Consider the following 27,081-nt stretch of genomic DNA (forward strand, 5'->3'; position numbering starts at 1 on the left):
ACCCCCCCACCCAAAAAAACATTCACATCCAGACCCTCCCCCCCAAACCCACATCCACACCAAGACCTCCCCCCAAACACACATCCACACCTCCCCCCAAATACACATCCACACCAAGACCCTCCCCCCAAACACGCATCCATACCAAGACCGCCCTCCAAACACTCATCCACACCCAGACCCCCCCAAACACGCACCCAGATCCTCCCCCAAACGCACATCCACACCCAGACCTCCCCCAAACACTCAGACACCCACACCTCCACTCCCCCCCCCATGTGACTGTGCTCACAGCTGCAGACATAACGACGCAATACAACACAACACCAATTAGCAGGGGCAGTAAATTCTGTCTAATTTAAGAAATAACCTTCCTTTCCCCTTTAAGACGTCTAAGTTGCTACTGAATAAAAAATCTGATCTGAGATGAGAATAAAATCCATGGGGGAAACAGACTGTGGCTTTTAATTATTCTTAACGAGCAGGAATTTTAATAACATACTAGAGAAATTGATGGGCCCTGTTGAATTTTTAGCTTGATTAAATGGGCTACTTGGTGCTGCTATTTAAGAAACGTGCCCATTAGCGACAGTCAAACGACGCGGCGCCCTTAACGAATAGAATGTGACTAGGGGACAGGGACGCATTCCGTGACCTCATTATGACATCATTTAATCTGCGGCTGTAAAGACGCGGTCACAGTGACTTTTCCTGACATGCGTTGGGTCCCCTGTCTGCAAATGTAATGATGACAATTTAATATATAGTACAAGTGTAGCCCTCCCTGCTCCGGAGGTTACACCGGTGTGTGACGGCTCCTCCGCACGGGTTATCGGGACTGGGATCAGGCGGCTGGGCGATGAGGTAGCCAGGTTGCAGAATAATGGGCTCCAGGAACTTTTATAGCACAACTGTCATTTATTCGTGTTCCCAAACCCAGGGACCGTACCCCCGCATACTGACACGTCGCACTGTATCTTACAAACATGCATGAATATGGCTCTTCCATCAGTGCCCACTCTTAACACTCGAATGGAGGTACATATCTTATCCCTTTACTGTGCTAAGACCCGGGCCCCCCTCCGCATTGTTTTAGGGACATCTCTCCTCATTGTCTCGGTAATACTAGGCCTATTGGGGATCCCAGCGGGTCCTATGTACGTAACACAATACCTTTGGCCTTTATGGTAACTTCCTCTTCCACTTCAGCCTGAGAGGAATGACAATGCAGATCCGCGGTTAGAGACGATCCGCCGGCCGCTGCTGAGGTCCTCTGTCGCCTGCCTTTTCACTTAGCAACTATGTGGGACTCCCTAAGTCTTCTCTAGGGATCCTGACTAACAAGGTTACTGTCCCTGTCTATAACATAATAAATGGAGGGGGGGGGGGGTGTATATACTATTACTTTAAGAACATGGGTGTCGAGGTTCCTAGCCTCTTGCCATCCTGGAACCTAACCTTCAGAACAGTCCCTCCTCCTTACATACCATTGCATGACGTTTGGATCCCCATAGCAACCCAGGATGGGGCCTCACTAAAACTGCTAGTTACCCCTTAGGAGGGGGGTTACACTCTCCCCTAAATATACCCAATGTTGCCCCCAATATTGCACATATAATATATACATTTAGTTATACACAGTCTGTAATAACATTTAATATCTGTACCCATAAACATAGGTAACCTTGAGCTTTTAACCTTATCCAGGTAGCTGCGCTATACACGCACCGAGCGTACTGCGGTGCTTATCACTTTTATTACCCCATTCCATATCTTGATTGAGGTGCAGGGAATACACAGTGGAATTAGAGCACAGTACGCCCCCGGTCCCGCAGAGGGCAGTATAAGGCACATGAAACTATAAGTAGAACAATTATTACTATAATGACATGGGACGCAGACAGGGCCAAATACTCACTAGTATATAGGGGTAAGTAATACCCAGGCTACCAGTAATGGACTGGATTGGGCTTCCTAATCATACCACCCTCACCATCAGGTACTTTTACACAGTGAACCTGTTTAGCCTCTTTTCGTCTATATATACTTCTCCCGGTCTTTGTAAATACTCCAACCAATGTGTCATTTTCTGCCAGCAGGACATGCTCATACTGAGTAATGTGAGCTTTTGCTTTACCCTGCAACCACTGTTTCCTGAACATATCTACTATATCTATAGTATCCAATGGCACATAGGGGTACTCATAACCCCGTTTCCTTGACCTGATCCTGGATCATGTGATCAGCCCGACTCAACCGGGTTAGCTTGCGGCCCATCGGAGCACCGGGTAGAACCGAGACTAACGGCTTCTCCTTAGGAAGCTTAGGAAGTTCAGCCATAGCCATGTTCCATTGAACATCGTCACTGAAATATAAGTGGTCATCAAGTTCTTGTTACGCCGGTGCTGCCCGCAGACCAGACCCATCCCCTGTGCTGAGGTGGGACGTAGGGATACACGCACCCGCAGCAAAGGGAGCGCGTCCGGAGTGTGGTGTTAGTGTTGCCAGGCCAGGTATAGTAATGAAGACAATACTTGCCGGTACCGGTAGTAGAGGAGGAGTAGTTATTGCCGTTGCCAAGATCAGGGATAGGAGAGTTGCGGATGATCGAAGGTATAAGCCGTATTACAGGGATGCCAGAAATCACGAAGTCCAAGTAGAGCCGAAGTCGAGAGCCAGAGGGGGTAGTCGTCCAATCCGCGTCAATACCTGAGGAGTCACTGAGAGAGTAGTCAAATGCTTCCATACAGAACTATGTCGAACGACGAGTGATGGGAAGCACAGGCATAATAAAGCTGGGCAGGCCAATGGGAAAAGGGGGCAGGCCTGGAGGACTGCAAGGAGTCCTCCCTGATAGGAGGGAGGTGTTACAGCCCAGCTGAGTGTAATCATTGATTTGCATGGAACTGTGTGATGCTTGGGGGCGACGCCTCACTGCAGGAGCAGTGGTTAAAAGTGCTCTGTTAGGCGTGTGCTCTGTAAGCTGGGAATGCATGCACATAACGTTTGAGGCTGGCGTGCGTGTAGGTATGCGTGCAGGAGGGCGTGGGCGCGCCCGGCGCTGAGCAGAGGAATCGCCGAGGGGAGTGATCCCGCGACGGCGGCAGGGGCGAGGAGCCATGGAGGACGGTAAGGCAGGATTGTTTTGTGGATCCAGGGGCTCCCTGCGGAGAGAGGGTGCCCTGTGTGGGAAGCGAGGAGAACGCCGATTCCTGACAGTACCCCCCTCTTCAGGAACAGCCTCAGGACGGTCCAAGAACGGTTTCTCTGGAAACTTCTTCCTGAAGGACTTAAGAAGGGCCGGGGCATGAATGTCCTTTGAAGGTACCCAGGATCTCTCTTCAGGGCCAAAGCCCTTCCACTGCACCAAGAACTGGAGCTGACCCCTGGATAGGCGAGAATCCAAAACAGAGTGAACTTCGTATTCCTCGTTATTTTGTACCGTAATGGGATCCGGTTTACGAGTCTGATCCGGAAAGAAGTGACTGGAGATAAATGGTTTTAAGAGAGACACATGAAAGACATTGGGAATCTTCATACTGGGTGGTAGTTGGAGCCGGAATGCCACAGGATTGATTTGTTCACAAATAGGGAAGGGTCCCAGGAACTTAGGTGCCAGTTTAGGAGATGGTACCTTGAGGTGGATATTCCTAGAGGAGAGCCATATCAAATCCCCTGGTTTGCAACTGGGCGCCGAACGACGACGACGATCGGCCTGTAATTTCGATCTGCAGGAGGAGTTGAGAAGGGTAGACTGAATCCTGGACCATGCGGTTTGGAGGGAAGAAATGCGTTCATCTACGGCTGGTACTCCAGAAGGAATGTTGGGGATGGGAAGACAGGGAGGGTGGAACCCATAATTTATAAAGAAGGGTGACTCCCGTGTGGACTCGTTTTTTGCAGAATTGACGGCATACTCTGCCCAAGAGAGGAGTTGAGCCCAATCATCCTGGAAATCGGATATAAAACATCTCAGGTACTTCTCCAGGGATTGATTGATTCTCTCAGTTTGTCCATTGGACTGAGGATGATAGGCGGAAGAGAAGGAAGAAGAGATGCCCAATCTCTTCGTGAAAGCGCTCCAAAATTTGGATACGAACTGAGAACCTCTGTCAGACACAATGGACGAGGGAATCCCATGAATCCGGAAAATCTGCTCCGTAAAGATATCAGCAAGGGCGGGGGAGGTGGGTAATCCTTTAAGTGGAATGAAATGGGACATCTTCGAGAACCTGTCCACGACCACCAAGATAGTGTTCATTCCTCTGGACCTGGGCAACTCCACGATGAAGTCCATAGAAATGTGGGACCAGGGGCGGTCGGGAACTGGAAGGGGTAAGAGAAAACCCTGAGGCTTTTGACGGAGAGTCTTGCTTTGAGTGCACGTGGGGCATGCGCGGGTAAACTCCAGAATATCTTGAGACATCCTTGGCCACCAGAAATTTCGACGAATGAGATCAGTAGTCTTCTTAAAACCTGGATGACCTGCAGATTTATAGGAGTGACCCCAAGACAGGACCTCTGGAACAAATTTGGATGGTACAAAGAGTTTGTTGTCGGGAACGACCAAGTCCTTTGGAATGCGTCTCTGGGAGTGCAAAATCTTGTCAAGATTCTTGAACGTAGACGTGGCGAGAATCCTCTCATGTGGAAGGATAGTCTCCAACGATTCCTCTGGCCTCTCTTCAGAAGAATGTATACGGGAGAGTGCGTCTGACTTTACGTTCTTGGTCCCGGGAATAGAGGACAGGTGAAAATCGAATCGCGGAAAAAAAAGAGCCCAACGAGCCTGTCGTGGACCAAGGCGTCGAGCGTTCTCTATGTAAAGAAGGTTCTTGTGGTCCGTGAGAATAGTAAACGGCTCTTTTGACCCCTCCAGCAGGTGTCTCCACTCTTGAAGAGCCATCTTCACGGCCAGAAGTTCCCTGTTACCCACGTCATAGTTCCTCTCGGCAGACGAGAATTTCTTGGAAAAATTGCACAGGGATGTAACTTATCTTGGGGCGTGGGTCTCTGGGAAAGAACGGCACCAGCGCCGCAATCGGAAGCGTCGACCTCCAGGACGAAGGGAAGTTCGATGTTGGGATGACGGAGAATAGGTGCGGATATAAAGGCTTCCTTGAGTGTCTCGAAGGTGGAGATGGCCTCGGGTGACCAAGCAGAAGGATCAGCTCCTTTATTGGTGAGCGCAGTGAGGGGTGCCACAATGGTGGAAAAACTCCGTATAAACTTACGATAGTAATTAGCGAACCCTAAAAACGTTGTATGGCCTTGAGAGAGTTGGGTCTTGGCCATTCAGTGACTGCTTGAAGTTTACCGGAGTCCATCATAAACCCCTCATCAGAAATGATATACCCCAGGAACGGAGTAGAGGTCGTATGAAAGGTGCATTTCTCCAGTTTGGCGTACAAATGGTGTTCACGGAGACGGGAAAGGACGTAGGAGGTGTGGCGTATATGGTCCTGGAGAACTTTGGAAAAAATCAGGATATCATCCAAGTATACAATAACAAAAATATTGAGTACCTTACGAAAGACGTCGTTGATGAAATCCTGGAAGACAGCGGGAGCATTACATAAGCCGAAAGGCATTACTAGATATTCGTAGTGTCCACTACGCGTGTTGAAGGCTGTCTTCCATTCATCCCCATCCTGATGCGCACCAGGTTATAGGCACCACGTAGATCCAACTTGGAAAAAATCTTGGCCCCCTGTAATTTTGTCGAACAGTTCGGTAATAAGGGGAAGGGGGTAATGATTTTTAATAGTGATATGGTTTAAACCCCTGTAGTCGATGCAAGGCCTCAACGACCCATCCTTTTTCTTGACGAAGAAAAACCCAGCCCCTGCTGGGAAATTTGAGTGACGAATAAAGCCTTTCTTGAAATTCTCCTAGATATATTCATCCATAGCGTGAGATTCTGGTAACGACAAGGGGTAGGTCTTGGACTTGGGTAGGGAGTAACCTGGAACTAGATCGATCGGACAATCGTATGTCCTGTGTGGCGGCAAGAGGTCTGACTGTACCTTATTGAAAACGTCCCGGAATTGATGGTAAACGGAAGGTAGAATAACTTCGGGAACAGAGGTATTGGCCAGCAGTTGATGAGTCTCGCCTGACCTCGGCCTCCAGGAAATGGGGGCAGAGGAAGTCCAGTCAGTGAGAGGATTGTGAAGCTGTAGCCAAGGAAGACCAAGGGTGATGGGTATCCCAGGAGCGTGAATGGCATCGAGAACTAAGATCTCCTTGTGCAGATGTGAGGACCCGTCTCTAAGGAGATGTGGGCCGGGGTAAGAGGACGTCCATCGATACCGACGAGTGCGATGGGAACCTTCTTTCTCACGAGTGGGATGCGGTTTAACCTGGCGAATTCAAGATCCACAAAGTTTCCTCCAGCTCCTGAGTCAATGAAAGCGGCGGTAGAAGTCTTGAATTATCGTCTGAAAGGGAGACTGGAAATGTAAGTTTCTTAGGGAGTTCACCTTTAGAAAGGGGCCGTGGAGACATTACACCCAGAGAGAGCCCCTCTGTACTCACTGGGTGTTCCTGTCCCGGACGCAGTGGACACTCCCGAATCAGATGTTCCATGGATCCGCAGTAGAAACACAATCCCCCGGCGTGGCGGAACTGCCGTATTGGTGTGCGGATGCGTTGTACCCCCAATTGCATTGGCTCTGGCAACTCCAGTGCAGGAGTGTTGCTGGGAGTACTGGAGAACGGAACTTGAAAGTTATGGACGCGAGTGCGCTGACGCTCTGAGCGGCGTACCTGGATACGTTGATCCACTCGGACAGCCAAATCAATTGATCCGGCCTGGATTGGCGAGAGAGTTCATCCTTAATGGGATCTGCCAGGCCTTGCCAGAACACGGAGACGAGAGCCTCTTGTCCCCAGTTAGTCTCGGCTGCTAGAGTCCGGAATTCCACAGCATACTGCGTCACCGTTCGCCGTCCCTGCGTGATCTGGAGGAGAGAAACAGATGCCATCTCCCGACGAGCGGAAGAATCGAATACTTGTTGAAACTCGGCTTTAAATGCAGGGTAATCTTTGGTAAGGTCAGAACGTCGCTCCCAAACCGGGGAAGCCCAAGCCAGGGCGCTGCCAGTGAGGAGGTTATAAATGTAGGCTACCTTCTTGCGATCAGTATTGTAGAGATGGGGAGCCATTTCAAACTGCACCTCACACTGGTTCAGGAAACCCCTACAATCTTGCGGTTCACCTGCATAAGGCTTGGGGGGAGGAATCCTTACATCTGAGCTACTAACTGCGCTTGCGGAGTGGGGGCTTACATCTGGCGGGGTCGCGGTCGGTACCCTGTCTGAGAGTACTGCGACCTGGCGTGTAAGTGCCACAATTTTATCCGCCATGGCCTGGTTATGCTGAAGCAGATTAGAGAGAAACTGTTTAAGTTCGGTCTGGTCTGCGTCTTGTGGGCTCGACATAATGTTACGCCGGTGCTGCCCGCAGACCAGACCCGTCCCCTGTGATGAGGTGGGACGTAGGGATACACGCACCCGCAGCAAAGGGAGCGCATCCGGAGTGTGGTGTTAGTGTTGCCAGGCCAGGTATAGTAATGAAGACAATACTTGCCGGTACCGGTAGTAGAGAAGGAGTAGTTATTGCCGTTGCCAAGATCAGGGATAGGAGAGTTGCGGATGATCGAAGGTATAAGCCGTGTTACAGGGATGCCAGAAGTCACGAAGTCCAAGTTGAGCCGAAGTCGAGAGCCAGAGGGGGTAGTCGTCCAATCCGCGTCAATACCTGAGGAGTCACTGAGAGAGTAGTCAAATGCTTCCATACAGAACTATGTCGAACGACGAGTGATGGGAAGCACAGGCATAATAAAGCTGGGCAGGCCAATGGGAAAAGGGGGCAGGCCTGGAGGACTGCAAGGAGTTCTCCCTGATAGGAGGGAGGTGTTACAGCCCAGCTGAGTGTAATCATTGATTTGCATGGAACTGTGTGATGCTTGGGGGCGACGCCTCACTGCAGGAGCAGTGGTTAAAAGTGCTCTGTTAGGCGTGTGCTCTGTAAGCTGGGAATGCATGCACATAACGTCTGAGGCTGGCGTGCGTGTAGGTGTGCGTGCAGGAGGGCGTGGGCGCGCCCGGCGCTGAGCAGAGGAATCGCCGAGGGGAGTAATCCCGTGACGGCGGCAGGGGCGAGGAGCCATGGAGGACGGTAAGGCAGGATTGTTTTGTGGATCGAGGGGCTCCCTGCGGAGAGAGGGTGCCCTGTGTGGGAAGCGAGGAGAACGCCGATTCCTGACAGTTCTTCAGTGGGCAAAATATAGGCTTTGTTTTCCTCCTCAGAGTTCATAGGGTCTCCGTCCCACCCTTGCTTGATCTTACCCCTTCGACCGGACACCATGTGTGTCATACCAACTTCTGGGCACCATCTGGCAGCAAATCTATGCTGTCGTTGTACTTCCTCAGTGGAGGTCACTTTAGACTCAGTTGTGGCTACGTGAGAGGTGCGACCCGGAAACACGGTGGCCCCCGGGCATTGCCCCAGGGAAGGGAGAGAAGGCACTCCATTGTTGGAATCACTTGAGGCCACACATTTCCATAGCAATGGAGCAAGCTGCATCAGTGGGATCTTTAGGCTGCGCCACTTGCAGAACGTCAGGCGGATCCACGGCCAACTCTGCACCAGTATTCCCCCCGGCGGTCTCGCCAATAGGATCTCTAAAGACATCTCACCAACCGTAATAATAGGTACGGCATCAATCCTCACTTCTGGGGTGGAACTCACTGGTTCAAAGTCGCAGATTCCTTCCACCGACTCTGGTCGACTGGTATAGTGAGGAGGCGCTGAGACAGATCCGTCGGTTTCGCTCAATTCCCAACTCGCTTGGGCAGAATTGATCAGCGACTCCATCATCCGATATACATGCGGCCGCAGGTAAGATAATCTGCGCTTTGCACACTTGGCAGTAAAAGACAAGGCTCCTCCTGGACGTCAACATCCAAAATAAGAAGCTTATAGGAATTCTGTGTCTCTTATGGTAATAACAAAAACCCCACCAGGGATGTCAAAGTGCACTAGCTGTGGAGTACTGGTAACAGCCGCCATCTCACCTAAAGCACAGTGAAATAGTCCAGTATACACAATCATGAGAGTGAGTGACATGATCACCCCCCCCCCCTTTTCGACGTGCTCCTGTCTCTCTGTAATACTCATTCCCTCCCGTAACAAAATGTCCGGCCCATATCGATCTGTATCCACAGACTGTCTTTGGAGAATCTGGAGGGTCAAGGGCGTGACCGCACACTTTGCACCACTAGCCAACGGGCTCCGCACATCGTTGCCACCACGCATCCTGGCATCTTGTTGGGAAACTCCGTCCCTCTGAACTCATCGGGAAACGCTGTTCCTTTTAGATTGTGCCAAAAAAAATTCTCGTAGCGAGGGGTTGGCTCAGCACGATTTTGCGTTACTGAGGCTCTCAGCCCTTAGTTTTGATCAACAGACACTTATGTGTCCCATGTACACTCACAATTTTCTCAAGGACGCCATTTTGGCACTACAGGCTTGTACCATGGGGCGCGGATCGCCGCCATTTTTAATGTACCACTGCTCTATTCAGAATTGATGCAATTTTTACTTTCGTGTATCAGGAAAGCTTTGCAATACATAGTTTGCCCTAAAAGTGGTAAAAACACAAACATTCTTCCTCTTTCTTTCTCGTGCTTGCCCAGCCCCACGTTGGGCGCCAAATGTAACCCTCCCTGTCTTGCTTCCTAGGGAGGAAACATCGGTGTGATATGTATATGGCTATTACACATTGTTTACCTTGACTCAGGGGCTGGAATGGAGGCAGCTGGGCGATGAGTTAGCCTAGGTTGTATAAAAATGGGCTCCAGGAACAGATACTTTATCCTATATCCCTATTTACAGTGTATTTTCACTGTATTTTACAGACATTAGACTCGTGGTTAGATCCAGGAATCTTCGCTACTGAGGCCCTCTGTCGCCTGCCATTTCACTTAGCAGCTATACTGGACACCCTTAGTCTTCTCTAGGGATCCTAACTAACAAGGTTACTGTCCCGGTCTGCCCGGTGCCACCGACATGGACTGAGTACACACCCCTCCCCCTCCCGTTCCAGAAATAGCCATTTTCCAGACGTGGGGTGAACAAACGGTTATGGTTTTGCTTTAAAACACATGTTTATGCTTGCAGTTACAATACACACAGAAAAGACAGGTTTACACATAATATATTTGGCCAGATAAGCCACAATAGGATGTACTGTATATACAGGGCAACCCTGCCTACAGGGCGATGGCTGGGCTTCACCTTTATTATAAGAGCCTCATTGCCCCTATCATCAGTGACGTCTAGATTCCCACAGCAACCCAGGGAGGGGCTTCACAAACACTATCACTGCTAGAAACCCTTTAGGAGCCCACCTGTCCCTCCTTCCCCTCCTACAGGACTGCAGGGCCCTCCCCTTCCCTCAGCACCTCCCACCTGTCCCTCCCTCCCCTCCTGCAGGACTGCAGGGCCCTCCCCTTCCCTCAGCACCGCCCACCTGTCCCTCCCTCCCCTCCTGCAGGACTGCAGGGCCCTACCCTTCCCTCATGCATTGGCAGTGTAGCATTGGCATCTTAAGAGTGATGCATTTAAAATGACAATAATAGTTAGACTATAGTTTATATATTTACTTTCTTCATGCAAGACCAATAACCTCAGCTGATATGACATGGATCTAATTGCATTCTCTTCACAGGTATGTCCCTGATGATATGCAAGTCCTGTTTTAAAGATTTACTCAGTGGCCTTAAGCATTGATACGTTTGGTATGTCCCTTGATGTGCAAGTCCTGTTTAAAAGATTTATTCAGTGGCCTTAAGCATTGATAAGTTTGGTATGTCCCTTGATGTGCAAGTCCTGTTTAAAAGATTTACTCAGTGGCCTTAAGCATTGATAAGTTTGGTATGTTTGAATATCAAAAGGTGTTTTTTTTTCCCCCTCTTAACTCTGTGCTGTTAATTGACCAACTGGAACAAGCTGATTTATTGGGGCGGGGGGAGGGTCATGTGACTGCTTTAGATGTATAAAACACATATCCCCCTTGCATTGGCATCTTAAAAGTGATGCATTTAAAGTGATCATTTTAATTGACAATAATAGCTAGACTATAGTTTGACTAGAGGTGACTGGGGACTGCATCCTTTCTGCAAACTTTTCCTCAAGGTAACAAACGGTGAGCTTTACAGTACTTTGATCCCATGCTTGTTAACCTGCATATTTTAACCCCACACCCCTTTACAACTTATTTCACTGCAGCCTCTCCCAAAACTGACTGCACAAAAATACCTCCCACACCCACTCAGCCCACTGAAACCCTGAATTGTCTCCAGTATTGCAACGCAGCAAAACATTTGACAAGGAACAGGCACACCCCTGCTGTTTAGTCTGCACACACTCACTCTGCTCACAACAGCTCCATGCAGCACTGCCTACCTCTGGCATCATGAACCTGCTATGTATCGTAACTTTTTTCTTTCTCCTGACCTCATGGAGATGTTACTCCCTCTATACACTACAAATTCCCCCCTCCTGGCCCACACCCAACATCACCATACACTCTGGACTACTCAAAAGCCTTGCACTATCTACTGAATGTTGGTGGAGAACTCTAAAAACCAGCACACCAACCACTGCTCACTCTAATGGCAAACACCACAAATTTACAACTTGCAAACAACTACCCAAATTTCTACTCATACTATTACTCTCTTTAGTAGGTGATATTGAACCTAACCCAGGTCCTCCCATTTCAACTCTGTCCCATGCCCCTGAGAATTCCACCTATAAATTCCAAAAAGGGCTATCTGTCGCCCATATAAACATCCGGAGCCTACTGCCCAAACTGGACGAACTAAGGGCATGGTGCCTTATGCATAAACCCAAAGCCATCGTTCTTACAGAAACATGGCTAACCCATAAAACTCCTGATGCAAATATCGCCATCCAGGGATACTCCAATTTTAGGAGAGATAGGTCAAAGAGAGGAGGAGGGGTGTTATTTTATATTGCAGACACATTACAATTTACACTGTTAAATTGCCCCCCAAGCCCACCCTCTTTTGAAATTCTAGTTGGCAAAATCTGCCTCCCCTTTTCTAAGCCCATCTTGCTCGCTGGCATCTACCGCCCCCCTAAAGCCCCTCTACAATCCCTGACTGATATCACCCAATTTCTTGGCTCCATTTCCTCTCTGAATGAGAAGAGTGAGCTGCTAGTTCTTGGGGATTTCAACTTCAATTGGCTTGACCCTAAAAACCACAAAATCCAGATACAACTCAAGTCACTTAACTTATCACAACTCATTTCCCTTCCCACACGGACAAACCTGAAATCGCATAACCATTCCTTGCTAGACTGGATTCTCTCCTCAAACCCCAGCAGAATCCAATCCTCTGGCATCCTTCCTGACATTTTCAGTGACCATGCAATAGTGTACTGTGTAAGGGAATTAAACCGCCCCTTTCAAGCCCTAAAGTTCTCCTCACTAGGACATTTAAAAACTTTAACCCACAACAGTTTCTGGATGACCTTACCAACTGCCCATGGCACAGAATCGATTTAATTCCCGACCCTGATTTTGCGCTCAAATATTTCCAATCAGAGTTCTTAAAACTCTGCGATACCCATGCTCCACTACGCAAAATAAGGGTACGGGGGGCCCACCTTCCGTGGGTTACAACTGACCTTATTGCACTCTACCAGCTCAGGGATACCTTGTGGAAAAGCTACAAAGTAACTGGCACTACCAAGGATCTCAATCACTACAGATGCATGCGGAATATGTGCACAAGGCAAATAAGGCACGCAAAAGCACAATATTACTCTGACAATCTCCACCAAAATACATCAAAACAAGCTAACTTCTGGAAGGTTATCAACAACATATTCCAGCCTCCTAACCATCAACAACCAAGTAATATCACTAAGGGGGATATTACTCTGACAAACCCCACTGACATTGCAAATGCATTCAATTATTACTTTGTGGGGTGTGCCACTAACTTATTAGCGAAACGCAGCCCAAACCACAAATCTGAATCTCATCCTGGGAGTACACACATAGCCCCACCCCCTCCCAACACTGCCCACAATTTTCAATTTGGCCCAGTATCTGAAGAGGAGATTACACAAGCGCTCCTCATACTAAAACTAAGCAGCCAATGCGGACCTGACTTACTACAATCTAGGTTCCTACGTTTTGGTGCCCCAGCCATTGCCAAACCAATTGCTTCCATAGTCAACTCTATCCTGTCTGCAGGCCATATCCCTAAGACCTGGAAAACTGCCAGAGTTGTCCCAATCTTCAAAAGTGGGGACAAAAACACTATCTCAAACTACAGGCCAATCTCCCTTCTCCCAATACAATCCAAAGTCATGGATAAATGTGTCCACTCCCAATTAAGCGATTTCTATAACAAGACAAATTTCCCTAGCCAATTCCAATCTGGCTTTCGCCCCAAACACTCCACCATAACTACCCTGCTAAAAGTTTGCAATGAAATCCAGTGTGGAATGGAACGGGGACAACTCACTGGTGCAGTATTCCTAGCTTTTGCAAAGGCTTTTGATACTGTTGATCATGCTATCCTGCTTAACAAACTCCAGAGCTCTGGAATAGGGAAGCATGCTTTAAACTGGTTTCAGTCCTAGCTATCAGGAAGATCCCAACATGTGTCCATCTCAGGCTCTAACTCCAACCCCCTGGATATCACCTGTGGTGTCCCGCAAGGCTCTGTTCTGGGGCCCCTACTCTTCTCAGTGTTCATTAATGATCTTCCCACAGCTTGTAAGGAAGCCTCAATACACATGTATACAGATGACACAATCCTATATGCACACAGCCATAGCCTCTCTGACCTTCAACACATACTTCAGTCTGACTTTTTGAGACTCGAAAACTGGATTTCCCAAAACAAACTGTTTTTAAACACTTACAAGACTGTAACAATGGTATTTGGGACCAAGACTAAATTTTTAAAGCTTCCAGCGACTGAGCTCCTGATTAGAACCAACGCTAACACCACCCTAACCCCTGTCACTAGTTTTAAATACCTGGGCTTATGGTTTGACTCCCACTTAACATTTGGAATGCACATTGATACCCTGACAACTAAGACCTATGCCAAACTAGGGGTACTTTATAGGAACAAATCCTCCCGAAGTCTCCTGGTCAGAAAGCGTATCACACAGCAGATGGTAATGCCAATTATTGACTATGGAGACATAGTATATGGCTCGGCACCCACTTTAGCAAACTTGACACCCTCTACAATTCAATTTGTCGTTTTGTTCTCCAATGCAACTACAACACACATCACTGCGAAATGCTCAAAGAACTAGATTGGTCATCACTAGAGTCCAGGCGCAAAGTTCACCTTTCCTGTCTTGCCTTTAAATTCTTCATGGGCAAGCTACCCAGCTACCTGAACAAGCTCCTCACCCCTACCACATGCAGCACCTATCACCTGAGATCAGACTCCAAAAGACTGTTCATGGTCCCAAGGCTCAACAAAGTATCCGGCCGTTCCTCCTTCTCCTACCGTGCACCCCAAAACTGGAACAACCTACCAGAGACTCTCACATCCACCACCAGTTTAAGTTCTTTCAAATCTAAGGCTGTTTTTTGGGGGTTTAATAGGAGCTTGTTAGGTGTCCAGTATGTTTTGCAAATCTAAGGCTGTCTCACATTTTAATCTGGTCTGTAACTGTTTCATATGCCCATAATATATATTTTCTTTAACTGTGCATGCAATGTCTTGTATATAATGTATACCCTGTTCATGTATGTAACTGTATTTGTAACAACGTATTATTTGTCTTACTCTGTGCCCAGGACATACTTGAAAACGAGAGGTAACTCTCAATGTATTACTTCCTGGTAAAATATTTTATAAATAAATAAATCAGCACCGCCCATCTGCCCCTCCCTCCCCTTCTGCCGCTCCCTCCCCTCCTGCAGGACTGTATGGCCCTCCCCTTCCCTCAGCACCGCCCACCTGTCCCTCCCTCCCCTCCCGCAGGACTGCAGGGCCCTCCCCTTCCCTCAGCACCGCCCACCTGTCCCTCCCTCCCCTCCTGCAGGACTGCAGGGCCCTCCCCTTCCCTCAGCACCGCCCACCTGTCCCTCCCTCCCCTCCTGCAGGACTGCATGGCCCTCCCCTTCCCTCAGCACCGCCCACCTGTCCCTCCTCCCCTCCTGCAGGACTGCAGTGCCCTCCCCTTCCCTCAGCACCGCCCAACTGTCCCTCCCCTCCTGCAGGACTGCAGGGCCCTCCCCTTCTCTCCGCACCGCCCATCTGTCCCTCCCTGCCCTCCTGCAGGGCCCTCTCCTTCCCTCAGCACCGCCCACCTGTCCCTCCTTCCCCAGGCCTCCGCGGGCCTTCTGGTCTCTGCCTTGTACTGGCCATGCTACTACCAGGGTTGCCACCACTCCAGGTTTTACTCGGGGACTACGGGTTTTGGCCACGTACCTCTGGGTTACGGGTATAGCCTGTTAATCTCCGTGTGGCGGCGGGTGTGGCGGCGTCTCCAGGCATTCTCCTGCATCTCCCGTGAACATGGCTGCGCAGCGTCAAATGACGCTGCGTTGCCATGACAATGGGACGCTACGTGATGTCACAGCATCACATGATGCCTGTTGCCATGGTAACAGGATGCTACGCGGCGTTACTTTGCCATGGCAACGCGGCATCATTTGAAGACGGGCAGCCATGTTCACATTAATTGCAGGGGGAGATGCAGGAAAATGCCAGAAGACGCGGCACCACACCGTCGCCGGAAAGAGAGAACAATGTTTACATTTCAGTAGAAGGTGGCAACCCTGACTGCTCCAGCAGGCCCATCCACGGGCCCCTGGTCAGCCCACATGCCCCATGCCCCCTTGTACCACCCTCCCAGGCACCTTACCCACCCCAAGGGGGGAGAGGTCTTATTTTTATGTGTGTGTTTGGGGAGGGGGGCTTAGTGTGTGTGTGCCACTGTGTGTGTGTGTCACTGTCTCTGTGTGTGTGTGTGTGTGTGTGTGTGTGTGTGTGTGTGTCACTGTGTCTGTGTCACTGTGTGTTTGTCACTGTGTCACTGTGTCACTGTGTGTGTGTGTGGTTTTGTGTGTCACTGTGTGTGTTTCACTGTGTGTGAGTGTGTGTGTGTCACTGTGTATGTGTGTCACTATGTGTGTGTGTCTGTCACTGTGTCTGTCACTGTGTGTCTGTCACTGTGTGTGTGACTGTGTGTGTGTGTGTCATGGTGTGTGCGCGTATATTGGGGAGGGATGTTATTGAGTGTGGGGAGGGGAGAACAATAGAGGGGGGAAGGGTGACAGGGGAGTGTAAGAGGGGGTGAGAGGTGTGTGAGAAGGGGGGTATAAGAGAAAACAGGGGGGCGGGGGGTCTTGCAAGGAGAGCTGCCTGCGGCACTGGGCTCAAGTTAAAACTATTGTTCTTGATATCAGACAGATGTCCCCTGTCCCCTCTGTACAGACCCACTGGGTGACGCTCTACATCAGAGTGCCTCAACGCCACCCTTCCTAAGCCAGTCACCAACTCCGCCATCACCGTGTTCAACGTCGGTCGCCATCGCACTCCGAGCTCCCTTCCACAATACCCGCGGAGCTATCTCTGCCCATACTAGGACCCGCGACATCTCTCAGCGATGTACAAGAAAAAAATAAAAACCGGGCGCTTCTCAAAGTGAATAATTAAATAACTATATAATATACGTGACAGTGATGTATAATTAATAATCAGTGCACAAAATTGTGTTTAGTGACCTTCACCAGTGTATGAAAAATTATATAAATATTAAAGTGCAATACAATGAATAAAAAAGCAGCTCTACACCCTTAGGATGGACTGTTCAGGTCCAGATGGTTCTTGTGTAGATTTTCAAATTGGAGCGGAGCGCTGGGTGACTCAGGATTATGAAAAAGAAAAATAAATACAATAGTGCAGATGGTAATGATATAAAAATATAATAAAATGTTCTCTGTAGTAGTGGTACTCACAGATTGCACTATCAAATATAAGCGTATCAGAGACCCTTCTCTCTCTGATGGGAGCCCTTTAATGGAAATCCCTCAGAGTGGTATGTTGATACTGGAAGCTTGTATTATGGTGGTTCAGTTATCCTCCCAGGGGTATGTAAAGTGAAAGAGAGAACACACAATAGAGTAGTATAGTCTAAAATTGTATTGGCAGCAATCGATAATCATATGTATAATACACTCACATTTTGTAATAAAATTTGGTTCGTGGGAGAGGACAGCTGTGAATGGAGAACGCCGGTTGTTCCTGGAGCGGAGGAGCCCTTCCGCATACGTCACTGGTACCTTCGTCACGTCCTGTGGTGTCGTAGGTCAGGGCGGAAGAGGCTGCCTGGTGTGTCCGTCTCCTACTGGTTTGCCAGCAGTTGTCTCCCGGTTTTCTCAGCACAATCACCTCCCACAGCGGATTACAAAATGTGAGTGTATCATACATATGATTATCGATTGCTGCCAATACAATTTTAGACTATACTACTCTATTGTGTGTTCTCTCTTTCACTTTACATACCCCTGGGAGGATAACTGAACCACCATAATACAAGCTTCCAGTATCAACATACCACTCTGAGGGATTTCCATTAAAGGGCTCCCATCAGAGAGAGAAGGACATCTCTCAGCGCCTGCCCTAGCTCCCTCTGCATCAACCGCGTCAGATCTATGGCCTTAATCAACGTTAAGTAATCCCCCCGATGTCCGACACCAGAACCCTGTGCGACCTAAGCCCATACTCTGGAACCGGCTCCGACAACCTCAAACCCCTAACTCCCATCAAACTTAACCCCTACTTGTCCCCGCTGAACCCCAACTGGAACTGTGATAACGCTGACCTGTCTTCATGCCCAAGCAAGGGGCCCTTGCCAGGTGCTCCAACCCCCAAATAGACCCCAACTAGCATAATCGGTCATATGGCATTACCCTCCAGCTCTCCCTGTGTGACCCGCTTCCCTTTTCTGCGCTGATCCTATATACCCTTCCTTCACTCCTCCACCCCTCTCCTTCCTCCCATCAAACCCTTATCACCCCTCCCCCCTATACCCCCCCCCCCCCCCCCCGCAGGGATAATGCTGCCCCTTCAGCTCGGGCCTCAGGGCTTTGCTCTCTGCGCGCAGAACAAGAGTGTGCTGTGTTATTCACACACTGTGATATGTTAATAACACTGAATATGCGATCGTGTGTGATTGATAATGTGTTACTAGGGTGTTATCATGTAAAAACATACCCTGCAGCCTGTATAACAGGCGACGGATGTGCCCTAATTACCCTGTGTAAATGCTCTGTACATTACTGTACTTATGTACAATGCTTCTTGGCACAAAGATCTGTATTTTATGTTTCTTTCAGTTGAATCTTTCTTTAACCCTGCACCCTACCCTGCACCCTACCCTGCACCCTGCACCCTACTCTGCACCCTGCACCCTACCCTGAACTCCGCATGAACCCTGCACCCTACCCTGAACTCTGTACCCTGAACTCTGCACCCTACCCTGAACTCTGCACCCTTAACCCTGCACCCTACCCTGAACTCTGCACCCTACTCTGCACCCTGCACCCTACCCTGAACTCTGCACCCTGAACCCTGCACCCTACCCTGAACTCTGCACCCTACCCTGAACTCTGCACCCTGAACCCTGCACCCTTCCCTGAACTCTGCACCCTGAACCCTGCACCCTTCCCTGAACTCTGCACCCTGAACTCTGCACCCTACTCTGCACCCTACTCTGCACCCTACTCTGCACCCTGCCCTGAACTCTGCACCCTGAACCATACCCTGAACTCTGCACTCTGCACCCTACCCTGAACTCTGCACCCTACCCTGAACTCTGCACCCTACTCTGCACCCTGCACCCGACCCTGAACTCTGCACCCTACCCTGAACTCTGCACCCTGAACCCTGAACTCTGTACCCTGCACCCTACCCTGAACTCTGCACCCTGAACCCTGCACCCTACCCTGAACTCTGCACCCTACCCTGAACTCTGCACCCTACCCTGAACTCTGCACCCTGAAACCTGCACCCTACCCTGAACTCTGCACCATGAACCCTGCACCCTACCCTGAACTCTGTACCCTGAACTCTGCACCCTACCCTGAACTCTGCACCCTGAACCCTGCACCCTACCCTGAACTCTGCACCCTGCACCCTACCCTGAACTCTGCACCCCGAGCCCTACCCTGAACTCTGCACCCTACCCTGAACTCTGCACCCTGCCCTGAACTCTGCACCCTACCCTGAACTCTGCACCCTACCCTGAACTCTGCACCCTACCCTGAACTCTGCACCCTACCCTAAACTCTGCACCCTACTCTGCACCCTGCACCCTACTCTGCACCCTGCACCCTACTCTGCACCCTGCACCCTACTCTGCACCCTGCACCCTACTCTGCACCCTGCACCCTACTCTGCACCCTGCACCCTACTCTGCACCCTGCACCCTACTCTGCACCCTGCACCCTACTCTGCACCCTGCACCTGACCCTGAACTCTGCACCCTACCCTGAACTCTGCACCCTGAACCCTGCACCCTACCCTGAACTCTGCACCCTGCACCCTACCCTGAACTCTGCACCCTACCCTGAACTCTGCACCCTACCCTAAACTCTGCACCCTACTCTGCACCCTGCACCCTACTCTGCACCCTGCACCCTACTCTGCACCCTGCACCCTACTCTGCACCCTGCACCCTACTCTGCACCCTGCACCCTACTCTGCACCCTGCACCCTACTCTGCACCCTGCACCCTACTCTGCACCCTGCACCCGACTCTGCACCCTGCACCTGACTCTGCACCCTGCACCTGACCCTGAACTCTGCACCCTACCCTGAACTCTGCACCCTGAACCCTGCACCCTACCCTGAACTCTGCACCCTGCACCCTACCCTGAACTCTGCACCCTACCCTGAACCCTGCACCCTACCCTGAACTCTGCACCCTACCCTGAACTCTGCACCCTACCCTGAACTCTGCACCCTACCCTGAACTCTGCACCCTACCCTGAACTCTGCACCCTACCCTGAAATCTGCACCCTACCCTGAACTCTGCACCCTACCCTGAACTCTGCACCCTACCCTGAACTCTGCACCCTACCCTGAACTCTGCACCCTGAACCCTGCACCCTACCCTGAACTCTGCACCATGCACCCTACCCTGAACCCTGCACCCTACCCTGAACCTTGCACCCTACCCTGAACTCTGCACCCTACCCTGAACTCTGCACCCTACCCTGAACTCTGCACCATGAACCCTGCACCCTACCCTGAACTCTGCACCCTGAACCCTGCACCCTACCCTGAACTCTGCACCCTGCACCCTACCCTGAACTCTGCACCCTACCCTAAACTCTGCACCCTACCCTAAACTCTGCACCCTACCCTAAACTCTGCACCCTACCCTAAACTCTGCACCCTACCCTAAACTCTGCACTCTACCCTAAACTCTGCACTCTACCCTAAACTCTGCACTCTACCCTGCACCCTGCACCCTACTCTGCACCCTGCACCCTACTCTGCACCCTGCACCCTACTCTGCACCCTGCACCCTACTCTGCACCCTGCACCCTACTCTGCACCCTGCACCCTACTCTGCACCCTGCACCCTACTCTGCACCCTGCACCCTACTCTGCACCCTGCACCCTACTCTGCACCCTGCACCCGATTCTGCACCCTGCACCCGACTCTGCACCCTGCACCCGACTCTGCACCCTGCACCCAACTCTGCACCCTGCACCCGACTCTGCACCCTGCACCTGACTCTGCACCCTGCACCCTACTCTGCACCCTGCACCCTACTCTGCACCCTGCACCCTACTCTGCACCCTGCACCCTACTCTGCACCCTGCACCCTACTCTGCACCCTACTCTGCACCCTGCACCCTACTCTGCACCCTGCACCCTACTCTGCACCCTACTCTGCACCCTACTCTGCACCCTACTCTGCACCCTACTCTGCACCATGCACCCTACTCTGCACCCTGCACTCTACCCTGAACTCTGCACCCTACCCTGAACTCTGCACCCTACCCTGCACCCTGCACCCTAGTCTGCACCCTGCACCCTACTCTGCACCCTGCACCCTACTCTGCACCCTGCACCCTACTCTGCACTCTGCACCCAACCCTGAACTCTGCACCCTACCCTGAACTCTGCACCCTACTCTGCACCCTCCACCCTACCTTGAACTCTGCACCCTACCCTGAACCCTGCACCCTACCCTGAACCCTGCACCCTACCCTGAACTCTGCACCCTACTCTGCACCCTACCCTGAACTCTGCACCATACCCTGAACTCTGCACCCTACCCTGCACCCTACCCTGAACTCCGCACCCTACCCTGAACTCTGCACCCTACCCTGAACCCTGCACCCTACCCTGAACCCTGCACCCTACCCTGAACTCTGCACCATACCCTGAACTCTGCACCCTACCCTGCACCCTACCCTGAACTCTGCACCCTACCCTGAACCCTGCACCCTACCCTGAACCCTGCACCCTACCCTGAACCCTGCACCCTACCCTGAACCTTGCACCCTACCCTGAACCCTGCACCCTACCCTGAACTCTGCACCCTACCCTGAACTCTGCACCCTACCCTGAACTCTGCACCCTACCCTGAAGTCTGCACCCTACCCTGAACTCTGCACCCTATCCTGAACTCTGCAACCTACCCTGAACTCTGCACCCTACCCTGCACCCTGCACCCAACCCTGAACTCTGCACCCTACCCTGAACTCTGCACCCTACCCTGAACTCTGCACCCTACCCTGCACCCTACCCTGAACTCTGCACCCTACCCTGAACTCTGCACCCTACCCTGAACCCTGCACCCTACCCTGAACCCTGCACCCTACCCTGAACCCTGCACCCTACCCTGAACCCTGCACCCTACCCTGAACCTTGCACCCTACCCTGAACCCTGCACCCTACCCTGAACTCTGCACCCTACTCTGCACCCTGTACCCTACCCTGAACTCTGCACCCTACCCTGAACTCTGCACCCTACCCTGAAGTCTGCACCCTACCCTGAACTCTGCACCCTATCCTGAACTCTGCACCCTACCCTGAACTCTGCACCCTACCCTGCACCCTGCACCCAACCCTGAACTCTGCACCCTACCCTGAACTCTGCACCCTACCCTGAACTCTGCACCCTACCCTGAACTCTGCACCCTACTCTGCACCCTGCACCCTACCTTGAACTCTGCACCCTACCCTGAAATCTGCACCCTACCCTGAACTCTGCACCCTACCCTGAACTCTGCACCCTACTCTGCACCCTACCCTGAACTCTGCACCATACCCTGAACTCTGCACCCTACCCTGCACCCTACCCTGCACCCTACCCTGAACTCTGCACCCTACCCTGAACTCTGCACCCTACCCTGAACCCTGCACCCTACCCTGAACCCTGCACCCTACCCTGAACCTTGCACCCTACCCTGAACCCTGCACCCTACCCTGAACTCTGCACCCTACTCTGCACCCTGTACCCTACCCTGAACTCTGCACCCTACCCTGAACTCTGCACCCTACCCTGAACTCTGCACCCTACCCTGAACTCTGCACCCTACCCTGAACTCTGCACCCTACCCTGAACTCTGCACCCTACCCTGAACACTGCACCAAACTCTGCACCCTACCCTGAACTCTGCACCCTACCCTGAACTCTGCACCCTACCCTGAACTCTGCACCCTACCCTGAACCCTGCACCCTACCCTGAACCCTGCACCCTACCCTGAACCCTGCACCCTACCCTGAACCCTGCACCCTGCCCTGAACCCTGCACCCTGCCCTGAACTCTGCACCGTGCACCCTGCCCTGAACTCTGCACCCTGCCCTGAACTCTACACCCTGCCCTGAACTCTGCACCCTGCCCTGAACTCTGCACCCTGCCCTGAACTCTGCACCCTGCCCTGAACTCTGCACCCTGCCCTGAACCCTTAACCATGCACGCTATCCTGAATCCTGAACTCTGAACTCTGCACCCTACCCTGAACTCTGCACCCTACTCTGCACCCTACCCTGAACTCTGCACCCTACCCTGAACTCTGCACCCTACCCTGAACTCTGCACCCTACCCTGTACTCTGCACCCTACCCTGAACACTGCACCGAACTCTGCACCCTACCCTGAACTCTGCACCCTACCCTGAACTCTGCACCCTACCCTGCACCCTACCCTGAATTCGGCACCCTGCACCCTACCCTGAATTCTGCACCCTACCCTGAACTCTGCACCCTGAACCCTCTTCTGAACTCTGCACCTTGACCCCTCGCCTGAACTTTGTCCCCCTTGATCAAGCACATTAGTGTGCGAAATGCGTAGGATGTCCTACACCTCCGTTGGGTGATGTATTATTATCAACACATTTTTCATGTTAGATAACCTGGCTCCCTTGGCAGTGCGCTGCTGCTATTATTTTGTCTCTATTTGGATACCTTTACCGGCGGCTGGACACGCCACAATCGCACTCACTGAGGTTCTAGGATTGGGTAAGATTTCTCCTTCTACAAGTATCTTCAACAAGAATCTTTCTCTGGAACAACTGTGAGTAAGATTCTGTTATTTCCAGCAGTTGGTTTTCCCTCCAATGAGGTCACAGCAAGGGGATCTTTCATTTTTGACTGTTACCTTCAGGAGGGTTCATCATTTTCTAATACTGGATACCCACACACCATATTACTCACTCCATGCAAGAGTTATACTCATGTTGTATTTATTGACATTTCTTATTACATTCTGGAACTATTGGTGCACCCATCTTTCCCTATTTGAACCCCCTGAACCCTCTCCTGAACTCTGCCCCCCGAACCCTTAGCTGAACTCTGCCCCCTGAACCCTTAGCTGAACTCTGCCCCCTGAACCCCCTCCTGAACTCTGCCCCTGAACTCTCTCCTGAAGCTCGAACCCCCTCCTCATCTACAGTCCCTCTCTTCTGTCTCAGACCCCCTCCTTACCCTCGGACACCCTCCTTACCCTCGGACACCCTCCTTACCCTCGGACACCCTCCTTACCCTCGGACACCCTCCTTACCCTCGGACACCCTCCTAACCCTCGGACACCCTCCTTACCCTCGGACACCCTCCTTAGACTCGGTACTGTAAATTACAGGTGCATACAAGTGTATATTACAGGTGCATACAAGTGTAAATTACAGGTGCACACACGTTTATATTACAGGTGCATACACGTTTATATTACAGGTGCATACATGTTTATATTACAGGTGCACACACATTTATATTACAGGTGCATACACGTTTATATTACAGGTGCACACACGTGTATATTACAGGTGCAGACACGTTTATATTACAGGTGCACACACGTGTATATTACAGGTGCAGACACGTTTATATTACAGGTGCATACACGTTTATATTACAGGTGCACACACGTGTATATTACAGGTACATACACGTTTATATTACAGGTGCAGACACGTTTATATTACAGGTGCACACACGTGTATATTACAGGTGCAGACACGTTTATATTACAGGTGCATACACGTTTATATTACAGGTGCACACACGTGTATATTACAGGTGCACACACGTTTATATTACAGGTGCACACACGTTTATATTACAGGTACATACACGTTTATATTACAGGTGCATACACGTTTATATTACAGGTACATACACGTTTATATTACAGGTGCATACACGTTTATATTACAGGTGCATACACGTTTATATTACAGGTGCATACACGTGTATATTACAGGTGCACACACGTTTATATTACAGGTGCATACACGTGTATATTACAGGTGCAGACACGTTTATATTACAGGTGCATACACGTTTATATTACAGGTGCACACACGTGTATATTACAGGTGCACACACGTTTATATTACAGGTGCACACACGTTTATATTACAGGTACATACACGTTTATATTACAGGTGCATACACGTTTATATTACAGGTACATACACGTTTATATTACAGGTGCATACACGTTTATATTACAGGTGCATACACGTTTATATTACAGGTGCATACACGTGTATATTACAGGTGCACACACGTTTATATTACAGGTGCATACACGTGTATATTACAGGTGCACACACGTTTATATTACAGGTGCATACACGTTTATATTACAGGAATACACGTTTATATTACATGTACACACACGTTTATATTACAGGTGCATACACGTTTATATTACAGGTACATACACGTTTATATTACAGGTGCATACACGTTTATATTACAGGTACACACACGTTTATATTACAGGTGCATACACGTTTATATTACAGGTACATACACGTTTATATTACAGGTGCATACACGTTTATATTACAGGTACATACACGTTTATATTACAGGTGCATACACGTTTATATTACAGGTGCACACGTGTATATTACAGGTGCACAAACGTTTATATTACAGGTGCACACACGTTTATATTACAGGTGCATACACGTGTATATTACACGTGCATACACGTGTATATTACAACTGCATACACGTGTATATTACAGGTGCATACACGTTTATATAACAGGTGCACACACGTTTATGTACAGGTGCATACAAGTGTATGTTACAAGTGCATACACGTGTATATTACAGGTGCACACACGTGTATATTACAGGTGCATACACGTTTATATTACAGGTGCATACAAGTGTATATTACAGGTGCATACAAGTGTATATTACAGGTGCATACAAGTGTATATTACAGGTGCATACACGTGTATATTACAGGTGCATACACGTGCATATTACAGGTGCATACAAGTGTATATTACAGGTGCATACAAGTGTATATTACAGGTGCATACAAGTTTATATTACAGGTGCATACACGTTTATTTCACAGGTGCATACACGTTTATATTAAAGGTGCATACATGTTTATATTACAGGTGCATGCAAGTTTATATTACAGGTGCATATAAGTGTATATTACAGGTGCATACACGTTTATATTACAGGTGCATACACGTTTATATTACAGGTGCATGCAAGTTTATATTACAGGTGCATGCAAGTTTATATTACAGGTGCATACAAGTTTATATTACAGGTGCATACACGTTTATTTCACAGGTGCATACAGGTTTATATTACAGGTGCATACACGTTTATATTACAGGTGCATGCAAGTTTATATTACAGGTGCATATAAGTGTATATTACAGGTGCATACACGTTTATATTACAGGTGCACACACGTTTATATTACAGGTGCACACACGTGTATATTACAGGTGCACACACGTGTATATTACAGGTGCATACACGTGTATATTACAGGTGCATACACGTTTATATTACAGGTGCATACACGTTTATATTACAGGTGCATACACGTTTATATTACAGGTGCATACACGTTTATATTACAGGTGCATACACGTTTATATTACAGGTGCACACACGTTTATATTACAGGTGCATACACGTTTATATTACAGGTGCACACACGTTTATATTACAGGTGCATACAAGTGTATATTAAAGGTGCATACACGTGTATATTACAGGTGCATACACGTGTATATTACAGGTGCATGCACGTGTATATTACAGGTGCATACAAGTGTATATTACAGGTGCATACAAGTGTATATTACAGGTGCATACAAGTGTATATTACAGGTGCATACAAGTTTATATTACAGGTGCATACAAGTTTATATCACAGGTGCATACAAGTTTATATCACAGGTGCATACAAGTTTATATCACAGGTGCATACACGTTTATATTACAGGTGCACACACGTGTATATTACAGGTGCACACACGTTTATATTACAGGTGCATACACGTTTATATTACAGGTGCACACACGTGTATATTACAGGTGCACACACGTTTATATTACAGGTGCATACACGTGTATATTACAGGTGCATACACGTGTATATTACAGGTGCATACACGTGTATATTACAACTGCATACACGTGTATATTACAGGTGCATACACGTTTATATAACAGGTGCACACACGTTTATATAACAG

The sequence above is a fragment of the Ascaphus truei genome, chromosome 10, assembly GCF_040206685.1.
Source record: "Ascaphus truei isolate aAscTru1 chromosome 10, aAscTru1.hap1, whole genome shotgun sequence".
Classification (NCBI taxonomy): domain Eukaryota; kingdom Metazoa; phylum Chordata; class Amphibia; order Anura; family Ascaphidae; genus Ascaphus; species Ascaphus truei.